This window comes from Heterodontus francisci, chromosome 41, assembly GCF_036365525.1.
Source record: "Heterodontus francisci isolate sHetFra1 chromosome 41, sHetFra1.hap1, whole genome shotgun sequence".
Lineage (NCBI taxonomy): Eukaryota > Metazoa > Chordata > Chondrichthyes > Heterodontiformes > Heterodontidae > Heterodontus > Heterodontus francisci.
Genome location: NC_090411.1, coordinates 9,759,830 through 9,777,363, shown reverse-complemented (window position 1 = coordinate 9,777,363; position 17,534 = coordinate 9,759,830). Strand labels below are relative to the sequence as shown.

The following is a 17,534-nucleotide window of genomic DNA, read 5'->3' as shown; positions in this document are numbered from 1 at the left end:
CTAGGGCGAAAGAGGCGACGGCGGGCGGTCTTTGAGCCAGAGCTCCTTTTGTTGCCGGGCCTTGCAAGCAGAAAGGAAAGCACGCGTGCATGCTACGCGCAGCCATTCCTTGCGCTTCTGCGCGAGGCATTGCGCAGGAAAAAAGACACGCGTGCGCTGGGCAGCAAAGGGCGGCCTGCAACTGCGGGGCAATCCAACAGGGGGCAGCGTAGCGCCCACGGAAAACTGCAGCAAAGTCAGCCGAGCAGCAGCGCCGTCACTATTGCGAATTCTATTTTTCAGCAGGGGTCTCGCCCCCATGGAGGGGGGAAGCTGCACCGCTCCTGGAAACACTGCAATACCAGGTGGATGCATGGAGTGGACGGGGCAAGCCCCTGTTCCATCTCCCTGTCCCAAAAATCAATTTAATATTTGGTCCCCAGATAGGGGACGTATCAGATATTAAACTGATAAGAACAGATACTACACTTGATCTTAGCCAAAAGGCCGAGAAGCGATGGCCGTAAAACTGCGTTTGCTGCGCGCGTCAGGCCCGGCGTGCGGCCTCTACCTCAAAGTAGCCGCCGGGTGGGCGAGCCTAGGGCGAAAGAGGCGACGGCGGGCGGTCTTTGAGCCAGAGCTCCTTTTGTTGCCGGGCCTTGCAAGCAGAAAGGAAAGCACGCGTGCATGCCACGCGCAGCCATTCCTTGCGCTTCTTCACGAGGCATTGCGCAGAAAAAAAGACACGCGCGCGCTGGGCAGCAAAGGGCGGCCTGCAACTGCGGGGCAATCCAACAGGGGGCAGCGTAGCGCCCACGGAAAACTGCAGCAAAGTCAGCCGAGCAGCAGCGCCGTCACTATTGCGAATTCTATTTTTCAGCAGGGGTCTCGCCCCCATGGAGGGGGGAAGCTGCACCGCTCCTGGAAACACTGCAATACCAGGTGGATGCATGGAGTGGACGGGGCAAGCCCCTGTTCCATCTCCCTGTCCCAAAAATCAATTTAATATTTGGTCCCCAGATAGGGGACGTATCAGATATTAAACTGATAAGAACAGATACTACACTTGATCTTAGCCAAAAGGCCGAGAAGCGATGGCCGTAAAACTGCGTTTGCTGCGCGCGTCAGGCCCGGCGTGCGGCCTCTACCTCAAAGTAGCCGCCGGGTGGGCGAGCCTAGGGCGAAAGAGGCGACGGCGGGCGGTCTTTGAGCCAGAGCTCCTTTTGTTGCCGGGCCTTGCAAGCAGAAAGGAAAGCACGCGTGCATGCCACGCGCAGCCATTCCTTGCGCTTCTGCACGAGGCATTGCGCAGGAAAAAAGACACGCGCGCGCTGGGCAGCAAAGGGCGGCCTGCAACTGCGGGGCAATCCAACAGGGGGCAGCGTAGCGCCCACGGAAAACTGCAGCAAAGTCAGCCGAGCAGCAGCGCCGTCACTATTGCGAATTCTATTTTTCAGCAGGGGTCTCGCCCCCATGGAGGGGGGAAGCTGCACCGCTCCTGGAAACACTGCAATACCAGGTGGATGCATGGAGTGGACGGGGCAAGCCCCTGTTCCATCTCCCTGTCCCAAAAATCAATTTAATATTTGGTCCCCAGATAGGGGACGTATCAGATATTAAACTGATAAGAACAGATACTACACTTGATCTTAGCCAAAAGGCCGAGAAGCGATGGCCGTAAAACTGCGTTTGCTGCGCGCGTCAGGCCCGGCGTGCGGCCTCTACCTCAAAGTAGCCGCCGGGTGGGCGAGCCTAGGGCGAAAGAGGCGACGGCGGGCGGTCTTTGAGCCAGAGCTCCTTTTGTTGCCGGGCCTTGCAAGCAGAAAGGAAAGCACGCGTGCATGCCACGCGCAGCCATTCCTTGCGCTTCTGCGCGAGGCATTGCGCAGGAAAAAAGACACGCGCGCGCTGGGCAGCAAAGGGCGGCCTGCAACTGCGGGGCAATCCAACAGGGGGCAGCGTAGCGCCCACGGAAAACTGCAGCAAAGTCAGCCGAGCAGCAGCGCCGTCACTATTGCGAATTCTATTTTTCAGCAGGGGTCTCGCCCCCATGGAGGGGGGAAGCTGCACCGCTCCTGGAAACACTGCAATACCAGGTGGATGCATGGAGTGGACGGGGCAAGCCCCTGTTCCATCTCCCTGTCCCAAAAATCAATTTAATATTTGGTCCCCAGATAGGGGACGTATCAGATATTAAACTGATAAGAACAGATACTACACTTGATCTTAGCCAAAAGGCCGAGAAGCGATGGCCGTAAAACTGCGTTTGCTGCGCGCGTCAGGCCCGGCGTGCGGCCTCTACCTCAAAGTAGCCGCCGGGTGGGCGAGCCTAGGGCGAAAGAGGCGACGGCGGGCGGTCTTTGAGCCAGAGCTCCTTTTGTTGCCGGGCCTTGCAAGCAGAAAGGAAAGCACGCGTGCATGCCACGCGCAGCCATTCCTTGCGCTTCTGCGCGAGGCATTGCGCAGGAAAAAAGACACGCGCGCGCTGGGCAGCAAAGGGCGGCCTGCAACTGCGGGGCAATCCAACAGGGGGCAGCGTAGCGCCCACGGAAAACTGCAGCAAAGTCAGCCGAGCAGCAGCGCCGTCACTATTGCGAATTCTATTTTTCAGCAGGGGTCTCGCACCCATGGAGGGGGGAAGCTGCACCGCTCCTGGAAACACTGCAATACCAGGTGGATGCATGGAGTGGACGGGGCAAGCCCCTGTTCCATCTCCCTGTCCCAAAAATCAATTTAATATTTGGTCCCCAGATAGGGGACGTATCAGATATTAAACTGATAAGAACAGATACTACACTTGATCTTAGCCAAAAGGCCGAGAAGCGATGGCCGTAAAACTGCGTTTGCTGCGCGCGTCAGGCCCGGCGTGCGGCCTCTACCTCAAAGTAGCCGCCGGGTGGGCGAGCCTAGGGCGAAAGAGGCGACGGCGGGCGGTCTTTGAGCCAGAGCTCCTTTTGTTGCCGGGCCTTGCAAGCAGAAAGGAAAGCACGCGTGCATGCCACGCGCAGCCATTCCTTGCGCTTCTGCGCGAGGCATTGCGCAGGAAAAAAGACACGCGCGCGCTGGGCAGCAAAGGGCGGCCTGCAACTGCGGGGCAATCCAACAGGGGGCAGCGTAGCGCCCACGGAAAACTGCAGCAAAGTCAGCCGAGCAGCAGCGCCGTCACTATTGCGAATTCTATTTTTCAGCAGGGGTCTCGCCCCCATGGAGGGGGGAAGCTGCACCGCTCCTGGAAACACTGCAATACCAGGTGGATGCATGGAGTGAACGGGGCAAGCCCCTGTTCCATCTCCCTGTCCCAAAAATCAATTTAATATTTGGTCCCCAGATAGGGGACGTATCAGATATTAAACTGATAAGAACAGATACTACACTTGATCTTAGCCATAAGGCCGAGAAGCGATGGCCGTAAAACTGCGTTCGCTGCGCGCGTCAGGCCCGGCGTGCGGCCTCTACCTCAAAGTAGCCGCCGGGTGGGCGAGCCTAGGGCGAAAGAGGCGACGGCGGGCGGTCTTTGAGCCAGAGCTCCTTTTGTTGCCGGGCCTTGCAAGCAGAAAGGAAATCACGCGTGCATGCCACGCGCAGCCATTCCTTGCGCTTCTGCGCGAGGCATTGCGCAGGAAAAAAGACACGCGCGCGCTGGGCAGCAAAGGGCGGCCTGCAACTGCGGGGCAATCCAACAGGGGGCAGCGTAGCGCCCACGGAAAACTGCAGCAAAGTCAGCCGAGCAGCAGCGCCGTCACTATTGCGAATTCTATTTTTCAGCAGGGGTCTCGCACCCATGGAGGGGGGAAGCTGCACCGCTCCTGGAAACACTGCAATACCAGGTGGATGCATGGAGTGGACGGGGCAAGCCCCTGTTCCATCTCCCTGTCCCAAAAATCAATTTAATATTTGGTCCCCAGATAGGGGACGTATCAGATATTAAACTGATAAGAACAGATACTACACTTGATCTTAGCCAAAAGGCCGAGAAGCGATGGCCGTAAAACTGCGTTTGCTGCGCGCGTCAGGCCCGGCGTGCGGCCTCTACCTCAAAGTAGCCGCCGGGTGGGCGAGCCTAGGGCGAAAGAGGCGACGGCGGGCGGTCTTTGAGCCAGAGCTCCTTTTGTTGCCGGGCCTTGCAAGCAGAAAGGAAAGCACGCGTGCATGCCACGCGCAGCCATTCCTTGCGCTTCTTCACGAGGCATTGCGCAGAAAAAAAGACACGCGCGCGCTGGGCAGCAAAGGGCGGCCTGCAACTGCGGGGCAATCCAACAGGGGGCAGCGTAGCGCCCACGGAAAACTGCAGCAAAGTCAGCCGAGCAGCAGCGCCGTCACTATTGCGAATTCTATTTTTCAGCAGGGGTCTCGCCCCCATGGAGGGGGGAAGCTGCACCGCTCCTGGAAACACTGCAATACCAGGTGGATGCATGGAGTGGACGGGGCAAGCCCCTGTTCCATCTCCCTGTCCCAAAAATCAATTTAATATTTGGTCCCCAGATAGGGGACCTATCAGATATTAAACTGATAAGAACAGATACTACACTTGATCTTAGCCAAAAGGCCGAGAAGCGATGGCCGTAAAACTGCGTTTGCTGCGCGCGTCAGGCCCGGCGTGCGGCCTCTACCTCAAAGTAGCCGCCGGGTGGGCGAGCCTAGGGCGAAAGAGGCGACGGCGGGCGGTCTTTGAGCCAGAGCTCCTTTTGTTGCCGGGCCTTGCAAGCAGAAAGGAAAGCACGCGTGCATGCCACGCGCAGCCATTCCTTGCGCTTCTGCGCGAGGCATTGCGCAGGAAAAAAGACACGCGCGCGCTGGGCAGCAAAGGGCGGCCTGCAACTGCGGGGCAATCCAACAGGGGGCAGCGTAGCGCCCACGGAAAACTGCAGCAAAGTCAGCCGAGCAGCAGCGCCGTCACTATTGCGAATTCTATTTTTCAGCAGGGGTCTCGCCCCCATGGAGGGGGGAAGCTGCACCGCTCCTGGAAACACTGCAATACCAGGTGGATGCATGGAGTGAACGGGGCAAGCCCCTGTTCCGTCTCCCTGTCCCAAAAATCAATTTAATATTTGGTCCCCAGATAGGGGACGTATCAGATATTAAACTGATAAGAACAGATACTACACTTGATCTTAGCCATAAGGCCGAGAAGCGATGGCCGTAAAACTGCGTTCGCTGCGCGCGTCAGGCCCGGCGTGCGGCCTCTACCTCAAAGTAGCCGCCGGGTGGGCGAGCCTAGGGCGAAAGAGGCGACGGCGGGCGGTCTTTGAGCCAGAGCTCCTTTTGTTGCCGGGCCTTGCAAGCAGAAAGGAAATCACGCGTGCATGCCACGCGCAGCCATTCCTTGCGCTTCTGCGCGAGGCATTGCGCAGGAAAAAAGACACGCGCGCGCTGGGCAGCAAAGGGCGGCCTGCAACTGCGGGGCAATCCAACAGGGGGCAGCGTAGCGCCCACGGAAAACTGCAGCAAAGTCAGCCGAGCAGCAGCGCCGTCACTATTGCGAATTCTATTTTTCAGCAGGGGTCTCGCACCCATGGAGGGGGGAAGCTGCACCGCTCCTGGAAACACTGCAATACCAGGTGGATGCATGGAGTGGACGGGGCAAGCCCCTCATCCATCTCCCTGTCCCAAAAATCAATTTAATATTTGGTCCCCAGATAGGGGACGTATCAGATATTAAACTGATAAGAACAGATACTACACTTGATCTTAGCCAAAAGGCCGAGAAGCGATGGCCGTAAAACTGCGTTTGCTGCGCGCGTCAGGCCCGGCGTGCGGCCTCTACCTCAAAGTAGCCGCCGGGTGGGCGAGCCTAGGGCGAAAGAGGCGACGGCGGGCGGTCTTTGAGCCAGAGCTCCTTTTGTTGCCGGGCCTTGCAAGCAGAAAGGAAAGCACGCGTGCATGCCACGCGCAGCCATTCCTTGCGCTTCTGCGCGAGGCATTGCGCAGGAAAAAAGACACGCGCGCGCTGGGCAGCAAAGGGCGGCCTGCAACTGCGGGGCAATCCAACAGGGGGCAGCGTAGCGCCCACGGAAAACTGCAGCAAAGTCAGCCGAGCAGCAGCACCGTCACTATTGCGAATTCTATTTTTCAGCAGGGGTCTCGCCCCCATGGAGGGGGGAAGCTGCACCGCTCCTGGAAACACTGCAATACCAGGTGGATGCATGGAGTGGACGGGGCAAGCCCCTGTTCCATCTCCCTGTCCCAAAAATCAATTTAATATTTGGTCCCCAGATAGGGGACGTATCAGATATTAAACTGATAAGAACAGATACTACACTTGATCTTAGCCAAAAGGCCGAGAAGCGATGGCCGTAAAACTGCGTTTGCTGCGCGCGTCAGGCCCGGCGTGCGGCCTCTACCTCAAAGTAGCCGCCGGGTGGGCGAGCCTAGGGCGAAAGAGGCGACGGCGGGCGGTCTTTGAGCCAGAGCTCCTTTTGTTGCCGGGCCTTGCAAGCAGAAAGGAAAGCACGCGTGCATGCCACGCGCAGCCATTCCTTGCGCTTCTGCGCGAGGCATTGCGCAGGAAAAAAGACACGCGCGCGCTGGGCAGCAAAGGGCGGCCTGCAACTGCGGGGCAATCCAACAGGGGGCAGCGTAGCACCCACGGAAAACTGCAGCAAAGTCAGCCGAGCAGCAGCGCCGTCACTATTGCGAATTCTATTTTTCAGCAGGGGTCTCGCCCCCATGGAGGGGGGAAGCTGCACCGCTCCTGGAAACACTGCAATACCAGGTGGATGCATGGAGTGAACGGGGCAAGCCCCTGTTCCATCTCCCTGTCCCAAAAATCCATTTAATATTTGGTCCCCAGATAGGGGACGTATCAGATATTAAACTGATAAGAACAGATACTACACTTGATCTTAGCCATAAGGCCGAGAAGCGATGGCCGTAAAACTGCGTTCGCTGCGCGCGTCAGGCCCGGCGTGCGGCCTCTACCTCAAAGTAGCCGCCGGGTGGGCGAGCCTAGGGCGAAAGAGGCGACGGCGGGCGGTCTTTGAGCCAGAGCTCCTTTTGTTGCCGGGCCTTGCAAGCAGAAAGGAAAGCACGCGTGCATGCCACGCGCAGCCATTCCTTGCGCTTCTGCGCGAGGCATTGCGCAGGAAAAAAGACACGCGCGCGCTGGGCAGCAAAGGGCGGCCTGCAACTGCGGGCCAATCCAACAGGGGGCAGCGTAGCGCCCACGGAAAACTGCAGCAAAGTCAGCCGAGCAGCAGCGCCGTCACTATTGCGAATTCTATTTTTCAGCAGGGGTCTCGCACCCATGGAGGGGGGAAGCTGCACCGCTCCTGGAAACACTGCAATACCAGGTGGATGCATGGAGTGGACGGGGCAAGCCCCTGTTCCATCTCCCTGTCCCAAAAATCAATTTAATATTTGGTCCCCAGATAGGGGACGTATCAGATATTAAACTGATAAGAACAGATACTACACTTGATCTTAGCCAAAAGGCCGAGAAGCGATGGCCGTAAAACTGCGTTTGCTGCGCGCGTCAGGCCCGGCGTGCGGCCTCTACCTCAAAGTAGCCGCCGGGTGGGCGAGCCTAGGGCGAAAGAGGCGACGGCGGCGGTCTTTGAGCCAGAGCTCCTTTTGTTGCCGGGCCTTGCAAGCAGAAAGGAAAGCACGCGTGCATGCCACGCGCAGCCATTCCTTGCGCTTCTGCGCGAGGCATTGCGCAGGAAAAAAGACACGCGCGCGCTGGGCAGCAAAGGGCGGCCTGCAACTGCGGGGCAATCCAACAGGGGGCAGCGTAGCGCCCACGGAAAACTGCAGCAAAGTCAGCCGAGCAGCAGCGCCGTCACTATTGCGAATTCTATTTTTCAGCAGGGGTCTCGCCCCCATGGAGGGGGGAAGCTGCACCGCTCCTGGAAACACTGCAATACCAGGTGGATGCATGGAGTGAACGGGGCAAGCCCCTGTTCCATCTCCCTGTCCCAAAAATCAATTTAATATTTGGTCCCCAGATAGGGGACGTATCAGATATTAAACTGATAAGAACAGATACTACACTTGATCTTAGCCATAAGGCCGAGAAGCGATGGCCGTAAAACTGCGTTCGCTGCGCGCGTCAGGCCCGGCGTGCGGCCTCTACCTCAAAGTAGCCGCCGGGTGGGCGAGCCTAGGGCGAAAGAGGCGACGGCGGGCGGTCTTTGAGCCAGAGCTCCTTTTGTTGCCGGGCCTTGCAAGCAGAAAGGAAAGCACGCGTGCATGCCACGCGCAGCCATTCCTTGCGCTTCTGCGCGAGGCATTGCGCAGGAAAAAAGACACGCGCGCGCTGGGCAGCAAAGGGCGGCCTGCAACTGCGGGGCAATCCAACAGGGGGCAGCGTAGCGCCCACGGAAAACTGCAGCAAAGTCAGCCGAGCAGCAGCGCCGTCACTATTGCGAATTCTATTTTTCAGCAGGGGTCTCGCACCCATGGAGGGGGGAAGCTGCACCGCTCCTGGAAACACTGCAATACCAGGTGGATGCATGGAGTGGACGGGGCAAGCCCCTGTTCCATCTCCCTGTCCCAAAAATCAATTTAATATTTGGTCCCCAGATAGGGGACGTATCAGATATTAAACTGATAAGAACAGATACTACACTTGATCTTAGCCAAAAGGCCGAGAAGCGATGGCCGTAAAACTGCGTTTGCTGCGCGCGTCAGGCCCGGCGTGCGGCCTCTACCTCAAAGTAGCCGCCGGGTGGGCGAGCCTAGGACGAAAGAGGCGACGGCGGGCGGTCTTTGAGCCAGAGCTCCTTTTGTTGCCGGGCCTTGCAAGCAGAAAGGAAAGCACGCGTGCATGCCACGCGCAGCCATTCCTTGCGCTTCTTCACGAGGCATTGCGCAGAAAAAAAGACACGCGCGCGCTGGGCAGCAAAGGGCGGCCTGCAACTGCGGGGCAATCCAACAGGGGGCAGCGTAGCGCCCACGGAAAACTGCAGCAAAGTCAGCCGAGCAGCAGCGCCGTCACTATTGCGAATTCTATTTTTCAGCAGGGGTCTCGCCCCCATGGAGGGGGGAAGCTGCACCGCTCCTGGAAACACTGCAATACCAGGTGGATGCATGGAGTGGACGGGGCAAGCCCCTGTTCCATCTCCCTGTCCCAAAAATCAATTTAATATTTGGTCCCCAGATAGGGGACGTATCAGATATTAAACTGATAAGAACAGATACTACACTTGATCTTAGCCAAAAGGCCGAGAAGCGATGGCCGTAAAACTGCGTTTGCTGCGCGCGTCAGGCCCGGCGTGCGGCCTCTACCTCAAAGTAGCCGCCGGGTGGGCGAGCCTAGGGCGAAAGAGGCGACGGCGGGCGGTCTTTGAGCCAGAGCTCCTTTTGTTGCCGGGCCTTGCAAGCAGAAAGGAAAGCACGCGTGCATGCAACGCGCAGCCATTCCTTGCGCTTCTGCGCGAGGCATTGCGCAGGAAAAAAGACACGCGCGCGCTGGGCAGCAAAGGGCGGCCTGCAACTGCGGGGCAATCCAACAGGGGGCAGCGTAGCGCCCACAGAAAACTGCAGCAAAGTCAGCCGAGCAGCAGCGCCGTCACTATTGCGAATTCTATTTTTCAGCAGGGGTCTTGCCCCCATGGAGGGGGGAAGCTGCACCGCTCCTGGAAACACTGCAATACCAGGTGGATGCATGGAGTGGACGGGGCAAGCCCCTGTTCCATCTCCCTGTCCCAAAAATCAATTTAATATTTGGCCCCCAGATAGGGGACGTATCAGATATTAAACTGATAAGAACAGATACTACACTTGATCTTAGCCAAAAGGCCGAGAAGCGATGGCCGTAAAACTGCGTTTGCTGCACGCGTCAGGCCCGGCGTGCGGCCTCTACCTCAAAGTAGCCGCCGGGTGGGCGAGCCTAGGGCGAAAGAGGCGACGGCGGGCGGTCTTTGAGCCAGAGCTCCTTTTGTTGCCGGGCCTTGCAAGCAGAAAGGAAAGCACGCGTGCATGCCACGCGCAGCCATTCCTCGCACTTCTTCGCGAGGCATTGCGCAGAAAAAAAGACACGCGCGCGCTGTGCAGCAAAGGGCGGCCTGCAACTGCGGGGCAATCCAACAGGGGGCAGCGTAGCGCCCACGGAAAACTGCAGCAAAGTCAGCCGAGCAGCAGCGCCGTCACTATTGCGAATTCTATTTTTCAGCAGGGGTCTCGCACCCATGGAGGGGGGAAGCTGCACCGCTCCTGGAAACACTGCAATACCAGGTGGATGCATGGAGTGGACGGGGCAAGCCCCTGTTCCATCTCCCTGTCCCAAAAATCAATTTAATATTTGGTCCCCAGATAGGGGACGTATCAGATATTAAACTGATAAGAACAGATACTACACTTGATCTTAGCCAAAAGGCCGAGAAGCGATGGCCGTAAAACTGCGTTTGCTGCGCGCGTCAGGCCCGGCGTGCGGCCTCTACCTCAAAGTAGCCGCCGGGTGGGCGAGCCTAGGGCGAAAGAGGCGACGGCGGGCGGTCTTTGAGCCAGAGCTCCTTTTGTTGCCGGGCCTTGCAAGCAGAAAGGAAAGCACGCGTGCATGCCACGCGCAGCCATTCCTTGCGCTTCTTCACGAGGCATTGCGCAGAAAAAAAGACACGCGCGCGCTGGGCAGCAAAGGGCGGCCTGCAACTGCGGGGCAATCCAACAGGGGGCAGCGTAGCGCCCACGGAAAACTGCAGCAAAGTCAGCCGAGCAGCAGCGCCGTCACTATTGCGAATTCTATTTTTCAGCAGGGGTCTCGCCCCCATGGAGGGGGGAAGCTGCACCGCTCCTGGAAACACTGCAATACCAGGTGGATGCATGGAGTGGACGGGGCAAGCCCCTGTTCCATCTCCCTGTCCCAAAAATCAATTTAATATTTGGTCCCCAGATAGGGGACGTATCAGATATTAAACTGATAAGAACAGATACTACACTTGATCTTAGCCAAAAGGCCGAGAAGCGATGGCCGTAAAACTGCGTTTGCTGCGCGCGTCAGGCCCGGCGTGCGGCCTCTACCTCAAAGTAGCCGCCGGGTGGGCGAGCCTAGGGCGAAAGAGGCGACGGCGGGCGGTCTTTGAGCCAGAGCTGCTTTTGTTGCCGGGCCTTGCAAGCAGAAAGGAAAGCACGCGTGCATGCCACGCGCAGCCATTCCTTGCGCTTCTGCGCGAGGCATTGCGCAGGAAAAAAGACACGCGCGCGCTGGGCAGCAAAGGGCGGCCTGCAACTGCGGGGCAATCCAACAGGGGGCAGCGTAGCGCCCACGGAAAACTGCAGCAAAGTCAGCCGAGCAGCAGCGCCGTCACTATTGCGAATTCTATTTTTCAGCAGGGGTCTCGCCCCCATGGAGGGGGGAAGCTGCACCGCTCCTGGAAACACTGCAATACCAGGTGGATGCATGGAGTGGACGGGGCAAGCCCCTGTTCCATCTCCCTGTCCCAAAAATCAATTTAATATTTGGTCCCCAGATAGGGGACGTATCAGATATTAAACTGATAAGAACAGATACTACACTTGATCTTAGCCAAAAGGCCGAGAAGCGATGGCCGTAAAACTGCGTTTGCTGCGCGCGTCAGGCCCGGCGTGCGGCCTCTACCTCAAAGTAGCCGCCGGGTGGGCGAGCCTAGGGCGAAAGAGGCGACGGCGGGCGGTCTTTGAGCCAGAGCTCCTTTTGTTGCCGGGCCTTGCAAGCAGAAAGGAAAGCACGCGTGCATGCCACGCGCAGCCATTCCTTGCGCTTCTGCGCGAGGCATTGCGCAGGAAAAAAGACACGCGCGCGCTGGGCAGCAAAGGGCGGCCTGCAACTGCGGGGCAATCCAACAGGGGGCAGCGTAGCGCCCACGGAAAACTGCAGCAAAGTCAGCCGAGCAGCAGCGCCGTCACTATTGCGAATTCTATTTTTCAGCAGGGGTCTCGCCCCCATGGAGGGGGGAAGCTGCACCGCTCCTGGAAACACTGCAATACCAGGTGGATGCATGGAGTGAACGGGGCAAGCCCCTGTTCCATCTCCCTGTCCCAAAAATCAATTTAATATTTGGTCCCCAGATAGGGGACGTATCAGATATTAAACTGATAAGAACAGATACTACACTTGATCTTAGCCATAAGGCCGAGAAGCGATGGCCGTAAAACTGCGTTCGCTGCGCGCGTCAGGCCCGGCGTGCGGCCTCTACCTCAAAGTAGCCGCCGGGTGGGCGAGCCTAGGGCGAAAGAGGCGACGGCGGGCGGTCTTTGAGCCAGAGCTCCTTTTGTTGCCGGGCCTTGCAAGCAGAAAGGAAAGCACGCGTGCATGCCACGCGCAGCCATTCCTTGCGCTTCTGCGCGAGGCATTGCGCAGGAAAAAAGACACGCGCGCGCTGGGCAGCAAAGGGTGGCCTGCAACTGCGGGGCAATCCAACAGGGGGCAGCGTAGCGCCCACGGAAAACTGCAGCAAAGTCAGCCGAGCAGCAGCGCCGTCACTATTGCGAATTCTATTTTTCAGCAGGGGTCTCGCACCCATGGAGGGGGGAAGCTGCACCGCTCCTGGAAACACTGCAATACCAGGTGGATGCATGGAGTGGACGGGGCAAGCCCCTGTTCCATCTCCCTGTCCCAAAAATCAATTTAATATTTGGTCCCCAGATAGGGGACGTATCAGATATTAAACTGATAAGAACAGATACTACACTTGATCTTAGCCAAAAGGCCGAGAAGCGATGGCCGTAAAACTGCGTTTGCTGCGCGCGTCAGGCCCGGCGTGCGGCCTCTACCTCAAAGTAGCCGCCGGGTGGGCGAGCCTAGGACGAAAGAGGCGACGGCGGGCGGTCTTTGAGCCAGAGCTCCTTTTGTTGCCGGGCCTTGCAAGCAGAAAGGAAAGCACGCGTGCATGCCACGCGCAGCCATTCCTTGCGCTTCTTCACGAGGCATTGCGCAGAAAAAAAGACACGCGCGCGCTGGGCAGCAAAGGGCGGCCTGCAACTGCGGGGCAATCCAACAGGGGGCAGCGTAGCGCCCACGGAAAACTGCAGCAAAGTCAGCCGAGCAGCAGCGCCGTCACTATTGCGAATTCTATTTTTCAGCAGGGGTCTCGCCCCCATGGAGGGGGGAAGCTGCACCGCTCCTGGAAACACTGCAATACCAGGTGGATGCATGGAGTGGACGGGGCAAGCCCCTGTTCCATCTCCCTGTCCCAAAAATCAATTTAATATTTGGTCCCCAGATAGGGGACGTATCAGATATTAAACTGATAAGAACAGATACTACACTTGATCTTAGCCAAAAGGCCGAGAAGCGATGGCCGTAAAACTGCGTTTGCTGCGCGCGTCAGGCCCGGCGTGCGGCCTCTACCTCAAAGTAGCCGCCGGGTGGGCGAGCCTAGGGCGAAAGAGGCGACGGCGGGCGGTCTTTGAGCCAGAGCTCCTTTTGTTGCCGGGCCTTGCAAGCAGAATGGAAAGCACGCGTGCATGCAACGCGCAGCCATTCCTTGCGCTTCTGCGCGAGGCATTGCGCAGGAAAAAAGACACGCGCGCGCTGGGCAGCAAAGGGCGGCCTGCAACTGCGGGGCAATCCAACAGGGGGCAGCGTAGCGCCCACAGAAAACTGCAGCAAAGTCAGCCGAGCAGCAGCGCCGTCACTATTGCGAATTCTATTTTTCAGCAGGGGTCTTGCCCCCATGGAGGGGGGAAGCTGCACCGCTCCTGGAAACACTGCAATACCAGGTGGATGCATGGAGTGGACGGGGCAAGCCCCTGTTCCATCTCCCTGTCCCAAAAATCAATTTAATATTTGGCCCCCAGATAGGGGACGTATCAGATATTAAACTGATAAGAACAGATACTACACTTGATCTTAGCCAAAAGGCCGAGAAGCGATGGCCGTAAAACTGCGTTTGCTGCACGCGTCAGGCCCGGCGTGCGGCCTCTACCTCAAAGTAGCCGCCGGGTGGGCGAGCCTAGGGCGAAAGAGGCGACGGCGGGCGGTCTTTGAGCCAGAGCTCCTTTTGTTGCCGGGCCTTGCAAGCAGAAAGGAAAGCACGCGTGCATGCCACGCGCAGCCATTCCTCGCACTTCTTCGCGAGGCATTGCGCAGAAAAAAAGACACGCGCGCGCTGTGCAGCAAAGGGCGGCCTGCAACTGCGGGGCAATCCAACAGGGGGCAGCGTAGCGCCCACGGAAAACTGCAGCAAAGTCAGCCGAGCAGCAGCGCCGTCACTATTGCGAATTCTATTTTTCAGCAGGGGTCTCGCACCCATGGAGGGGGGAAGCTGCACCGCTCCTGGAAACACTGCAATACCAGGTGGATGCATGGAGTGGACGGGGCAAGCCCCTGTTCCATCTCCCTGTCCCAAAAATCAATTTAATATTTGGTCCCCAGATAGGGGACGTATCAGATATTAAACTGATAAGAACAGATACTACACTTGATCTTAGCCAAAAGGCCGAGAAGCGATGGCCGTAAAACTGCGTTTGCTGCGCGCGTCAGGCCCGGCGTGCGGCCTCTACCTCAAAGTAGCCGCCGGGTGGGCGAGCCTAGGGCGAAAGAGGCGACGGCGGGCGGTCTTTGAGCCAGAGCTCCTTTTGTTGCCGGGCCTTGCAAGCAGAAAGGAAAGCACGCGTGCATGCCACGCGCAGCCATTCCTTGCGCTTCTTCACGAGGCATTGCGCAGAAAAAAAGACACGCGCGCGCTGGGCAGCAAAGGGCGGCCTGCAACTGCGGGGCAATCCAACAGGGGGCAGCGTAGCGCCCACGGAAAACTGCAGCAAAGTCAGCCGAGCAGCAGCGCCGTCACTATTGCGAATTCTATTTTTCAGCAGGGGTCTCGCCCCCATGGAGGGGGGAAGCTGCACCGCTCCTGGAAACACTGCAATACCAGGTGGATGCATGGAGTGGACGGGGCAAGCCCCTGTTCCATCTCCCTGTCCCAAAAATCAATTTAATATTTGGTCCCCAGATAGGGGACGTATCAGATATTAAACTGATAAGAACAGATACTACACTTGATCTTAGCCAAAAGGCCGAGAAGCGATGGCCGTAAAACTGCGTTTGCTGCGCGCGTCAGGCCCGGCGTGCGGCCTCTACCTCAAAGTAGCCGCCGGGTGGGCGAGCCTAGGGCGAAAGAGGCGACGGCGGGCGGTCTTTGAGCCAGAGCTGCTTTTGTTGCCGGGCCTTGCAAGCAGAAAGGAAAGCACGCGTGCATGCCACGCGCAGCCATTCCTTGCGCTTCTGCGCGAGGCATTGCGCAGGAAAAAAGACACGCGCGCGCTGGGCAGCAAAGGGCGGCCTGCAACTGCGGGGCAATCCAACAGGGGGCAGCGTAGCGCCCACGGAAAACTGCAGCAAAGTCAGCCGAGCAGCAGCGCCGTCACTATTGCGAATTCTATTTTTCAGCAGGGGTCTCGCCCCCATGGAGGGGGGAAGCTGCACCGCTCCTGGAAACACTGCAATACCAGGTGGATGCATGGAGTGGACGGGGCAAGCCCCTGTTCCATCTCCCTGTCCCAAAAATCAATTTAATATTTGGTCCCCAGATAGGGGACGTATCAGATATTAAACTGATAAGAACAGATACTACACTTGATCTTAGCCAAAAGGCCGAGAAGCGATGGCCGTAAAACTGCGTTTGCTGCGCGCGTCAGGCCCGGCGTGCGGCCTCTACCTCAAAGTAGCCGCCGGGTGGGCGAGCCTAGGGCGAAAGAGGCGACGGCGGGCGGTCTTTGAGCCAGAGCTCCTTTTGTTGCCGGGCCTTGCAAGCAGAAAGGAAAGCACGCGTGCATGCCACGCGCAGCCATTCCTTGCGCTTCTGCGCGAGGCATTGCGCAGGAAAAAAGACACGCGCGCGCTGGGCAGCAAAGGGCGGCCTGCAACTGCGGGGCAATCCAACAGGGGGCAGCGTAGCGCCCACGGAAAACTGCAGCAAAGTCAGCCGAGCAGCAGCGCCGTCACTATTGCGAATTCTATTTTTCAGCAGGGGTCTCGCCCCCATGGAGGGGGGAAGCTGCACCGCTCCTGGAAACACTGCAATACCAGGTGGATGCATGGAGTGAACGGGGCAAGCCCCTGTTCCGTCTCCCTGTCCCAAAAATCAATTTAATATTTGGTCCCCAGATAGGGGACGTATCAGATATTAAACTGATAAGAACAGATACTACACTTGATCTTAGCCATAAGGCCGAGAAGCGATGGCCGTAAAACTGCGTTCGCTGCGCGCGTCAGGCCCGGCGTGCGGCCTCTACCTCAAAGTAGCCGCCGGGTGGGCGAGCCTAGGGCGAAAGAGGCGACGGCGGGCGGTCTTTGAGCCAGAGCTCCTTTTGTTGCCGGGCCTTGCAAGCAGAAAGGAAATCACGCGTGCATGCCACGCGCAGCCATTCCTTGCGCTTCTGCGCGAGGCATTGCGCAGGAAAAAAGACACGCGCGCGCTGGGCAGCAAAGGGCGGCCTGCAACTGCGGGGCAATCCAACAGGGGGCAGCGTAGCGCCCACGGAAAACTGCAGCAAAGTCAGCCGAGCAGCAGCGCCGTCACTATTGCGAATTCTATTTTTCAGCAGGGGTCTCGCACCCATGGAGGGGGGAAGCTGCACCGCTCCTGGAAACACTGCAATACCAGGTGGATGCATGGAGTGGACGGGGCAAGCCCCTGTTCCATCTCCCTGTCCCAAAAATCAATTTAATATTTGGTCCCCAGATAGGGGACGTATCAGATATTAAACTGATAAGAACAGATACTACACTTGATCTTAGCCAAAAGGCCGAGAAGCGATGGCCGTAAAACTGCGTTTGCTGCGCGCGTCAGGCCCGGCGTGCGGCCTCTACCTCAAAGTAGCCGCCGGGTGGGCGAGCCTAGGGCGAAAGAGGCGACGGCGGGCGGTCTTTGAGCCAGAGCTCCTTTTGTTGCCGGGCCTTGCAAGCAGAAAGGAAAGCACGCGTGCATGCCACGCGCAGCCATTCCTTGCGCTTCTGCGCGAGGCATTGCGCAGGAAAAAAGACACGCGCGCGCTGGGCAGCAAAGGGCGGCCTGCAACTGCGGGGCAATCCAACAGGGGGCAGCGTAGCACCCACGGAAAACTGCAGCAAAGTCAGCCGAGCAGCAGCGCCGTCACTATTGCGAATTCTATTTTTCAGCAGGGGTCTCGCCCCCATGGAGGGGGGAAGCTGCACCGCTCCTGGAAACACTGCAATACCAGGTGGATGCATGGAGTGAACGGGGCAAGCCCCTGTTCCATCTCCCTGTCCCAAAAATCCATTTAATATTTGGTCCCCAGATAGGGGACGTATCAGATATTAAACTGATAAGAACAGATACTACACTTGATCTTAGCCATAAGGCCGAGAAGCGATGGCCGTAAAACTGCGTTCGCTGCGCGCGTCAGGCCCGGCGTGCGGCCTCTACCTCAAAGTAGCCGCCGGGTGGGCGAGCCTAGGGCGAAAGAGGCGACGGCGGGCGGTCTTTGAGCCAGAGCTCCTTTTGTTGCCGGGCCTTGCAAGCAGAAAGGAAAGCACGCGTGCATGCCACGCGCAGCCATTCCTTGCGCTTCTGCGCGAGGCATTGCGCAGGAAAAAAGACACGCGCGCGCTGGGCAGCAAAGGGCGGCCTGCAACTGCGGGCCAATCCAACAGGGGGCAGCGTAGCGCCCACGGAAAA

General features: G+C 58.2%; 30 non-coding genes across 30 annotated transcripts; all 30 read right to left on the bottom strand.

Moving 5' to 3' along the window:
* Positions 1-307: 307 nt before the first annotated feature.
* LOC137354940 (U2 spliceosomal RNA) lies at positions 308-498 on the bottom strand. Its single transcript, XR_010970589.1, has one exon. It is a non-coding gene; the product is annotated as a U2 spliceosomal RNA (small nuclear RNA).
* Positions 499-884: 386 nt separating this feature from the next.
* Positions 885-1,075, bottom strand: LOC137354939 (U2 spliceosomal RNA). Its single transcript, XR_010970588.1, has one exon. It is a non-coding gene; the product is annotated as a U2 spliceosomal RNA (small nuclear RNA).
* Positions 1,076-1,461: 386 nt separating this feature from the next.
* On the bottom strand, positions 1,462-1,652 carry LOC137354938 (U2 spliceosomal RNA). Its single transcript, XR_010970587.1, has one exon. It is a non-coding gene; the product is annotated as a U2 spliceosomal RNA (small nuclear RNA).
* Positions 1,653-2,038: 386 nt separating this feature from the next.
* On the bottom strand, positions 2,039-2,229 carry LOC137354937 (U2 spliceosomal RNA). Its single transcript, XR_010970586.1, has one exon. It is a non-coding gene; the product is annotated as a U2 spliceosomal RNA (small nuclear RNA).
* A 386-nt stretch (positions 2,230-2,615) lies between these two features.
* LOC137354936 (U2 spliceosomal RNA) lies at positions 2,616-2,806 on the bottom strand. The gene has a single exon (XR_010970585.1). It is a non-coding gene; the product is annotated as a U2 spliceosomal RNA (small nuclear RNA).
* A 386-nt stretch (positions 2,807-3,192) lies between these two features.
* LOC137353836 (U2 spliceosomal RNA) lies at positions 3,193-3,383 on the bottom strand. The gene has a single exon (XR_010969988.1). It is a non-coding gene; the product is annotated as a U2 spliceosomal RNA (small nuclear RNA).
* Positions 3,384-3,769: 386 nt separating this feature from the next.
* Positions 3,770-3,960, bottom strand: LOC137354934 (U2 spliceosomal RNA). The gene has a single exon (XR_010970583.1). It is a non-coding gene; the product is annotated as a U2 spliceosomal RNA (small nuclear RNA).
* A 386-nt stretch (positions 3,961-4,346) lies between these two features.
* LOC137355228 (U2 spliceosomal RNA) lies at positions 4,347-4,537 on the bottom strand. The gene has a single exon (XR_010970863.1). It is a non-coding gene; the product is annotated as a U2 spliceosomal RNA (small nuclear RNA).
* Positions 4,538-4,923: 386 nt separating this feature from the next.
* LOC137353924 (U2 spliceosomal RNA) lies at positions 4,924-5,114 on the bottom strand. The gene has a single exon (XR_010970074.1). It is a non-coding gene; the product is annotated as a U2 spliceosomal RNA (small nuclear RNA).
* A 386-nt stretch (positions 5,115-5,500) lies between these two features.
* On the bottom strand, positions 5,501-5,691 carry LOC137355093 (U2 spliceosomal RNA). Its single transcript, XR_010970736.1, has one exon. It is a non-coding gene; the product is annotated as a U2 spliceosomal RNA (small nuclear RNA).
* Positions 5,692-6,077: 386 nt separating this feature from the next.
* LOC137354933 (U2 spliceosomal RNA) lies at positions 6,078-6,268 on the bottom strand. The gene has a single exon (XR_010970582.1). It is a non-coding gene; the product is annotated as a U2 spliceosomal RNA (small nuclear RNA).
* Positions 6,269-6,654: 386 nt separating this feature from the next.
* On the bottom strand, positions 6,655-6,845 carry LOC137353898 (U2 spliceosomal RNA). The gene has a single exon (XR_010970049.1). It is a non-coding gene; the product is annotated as a U2 spliceosomal RNA (small nuclear RNA).
* Positions 6,846-7,231: 386 nt separating this feature from the next.
* On the bottom strand, positions 7,232-7,422 carry LOC137354932 (U2 spliceosomal RNA). The gene has a single exon (XR_010970581.1). It is a non-coding gene; the product is annotated as a U2 spliceosomal RNA (small nuclear RNA).
* A 385-nt stretch (positions 7,423-7,807) lies between these two features.
* LOC137353835 (U2 spliceosomal RNA) lies at positions 7,808-7,998 on the bottom strand. Its single transcript, XR_010969987.1, has one exon. It is a non-coding gene; the product is annotated as a U2 spliceosomal RNA (small nuclear RNA).
* Positions 7,999-8,384: 386 nt separating this feature from the next.
* On the bottom strand, positions 8,385-8,575 carry LOC137354931 (U2 spliceosomal RNA). The gene has a single exon (XR_010970580.1). It is a non-coding gene; the product is annotated as a U2 spliceosomal RNA (small nuclear RNA).
* Positions 8,576-8,961: 386 nt separating this feature from the next.
* Positions 8,962-9,152, bottom strand: LOC137354930 (U2 spliceosomal RNA). The gene has a single exon (XR_010970579.1). It is a non-coding gene; the product is annotated as a U2 spliceosomal RNA (small nuclear RNA).
* Positions 9,153-9,538: 386 nt separating this feature from the next.
* LOC137353731 (U2 spliceosomal RNA) lies at positions 9,539-9,729 on the bottom strand. Its single transcript, XR_010969884.1, has one exon. It is a non-coding gene; the product is annotated as a U2 spliceosomal RNA (small nuclear RNA).
* A 386-nt stretch (positions 9,730-10,115) lies between these two features.
* LOC137354929 (U2 spliceosomal RNA) lies at positions 10,116-10,306 on the bottom strand. The gene has a single exon (XR_010970578.1). It is a non-coding gene; the product is annotated as a U2 spliceosomal RNA (small nuclear RNA).
* Positions 10,307-10,692: 386 nt separating this feature from the next.
* On the bottom strand, positions 10,693-10,883 carry LOC137354927 (U2 spliceosomal RNA). Its single transcript, XR_010970577.1, has one exon. It is a non-coding gene; the product is annotated as a U2 spliceosomal RNA (small nuclear RNA).
* A 386-nt stretch (positions 10,884-11,269) lies between these two features.
* On the bottom strand, positions 11,270-11,460 carry LOC137354926 (U2 spliceosomal RNA). The gene has a single exon (XR_010970576.1). It is a non-coding gene; the product is annotated as a U2 spliceosomal RNA (small nuclear RNA).
* Positions 11,461-11,846: 386 nt separating this feature from the next.
* On the bottom strand, positions 11,847-12,037 carry LOC137353833 (U2 spliceosomal RNA). Its single transcript, XR_010969985.1, has one exon. It is a non-coding gene; the product is annotated as a U2 spliceosomal RNA (small nuclear RNA).
* A 386-nt stretch (positions 12,038-12,423) lies between these two features.
* Positions 12,424-12,614, bottom strand: LOC137354925 (U2 spliceosomal RNA). Its single transcript, XR_010970575.1, has one exon. It is a non-coding gene; the product is annotated as a U2 spliceosomal RNA (small nuclear RNA).
* Positions 12,615-13,000: 386 nt separating this feature from the next.
* On the bottom strand, positions 13,001-13,191 carry LOC137354924 (U2 spliceosomal RNA). The gene has a single exon (XR_010970574.1). It is a non-coding gene; the product is annotated as a U2 spliceosomal RNA (small nuclear RNA).
* A 386-nt stretch (positions 13,192-13,577) lies between these two features.
* On the bottom strand, positions 13,578-13,768 carry LOC137353730 (U2 spliceosomal RNA). Its single transcript, XR_010969883.1, has one exon. It is a non-coding gene; the product is annotated as a U2 spliceosomal RNA (small nuclear RNA).
* Positions 13,769-14,154: 386 nt separating this feature from the next.
* LOC137354922 (U2 spliceosomal RNA) lies at positions 14,155-14,345 on the bottom strand. Its single transcript, XR_010970572.1, has one exon. It is a non-coding gene; the product is annotated as a U2 spliceosomal RNA (small nuclear RNA).
* A 386-nt stretch (positions 14,346-14,731) lies between these two features.
* LOC137354921 (U2 spliceosomal RNA) lies at positions 14,732-14,922 on the bottom strand. Its single transcript, XR_010970571.1, has one exon. It is a non-coding gene; the product is annotated as a U2 spliceosomal RNA (small nuclear RNA).
* Positions 14,923-15,308: 386 nt separating this feature from the next.
* On the bottom strand, positions 15,309-15,499 carry LOC137354920 (U2 spliceosomal RNA). Its single transcript, XR_010970570.1, has one exon. It is a non-coding gene; the product is annotated as a U2 spliceosomal RNA (small nuclear RNA).
* A 386-nt stretch (positions 15,500-15,885) lies between these two features.
* LOC137353923 (U2 spliceosomal RNA) lies at positions 15,886-16,076 on the bottom strand. Its single transcript, XR_010970073.1, has one exon. It is a non-coding gene; the product is annotated as a U2 spliceosomal RNA (small nuclear RNA).
* A 386-nt stretch (positions 16,077-16,462) lies between these two features.
* Positions 16,463-16,653, bottom strand: LOC137354919 (U2 spliceosomal RNA). The gene has a single exon (XR_010970569.1). It is a non-coding gene; the product is annotated as a U2 spliceosomal RNA (small nuclear RNA).
* A 386-nt stretch (positions 16,654-17,039) lies between these two features.
* Positions 17,040-17,230, bottom strand: LOC137353897 (U2 spliceosomal RNA). Its single transcript, XR_010970048.1, has one exon. It is a non-coding gene; the product is annotated as a U2 spliceosomal RNA (small nuclear RNA).
* Positions 17,231-17,534: the final 304 nt, after the last annotated feature.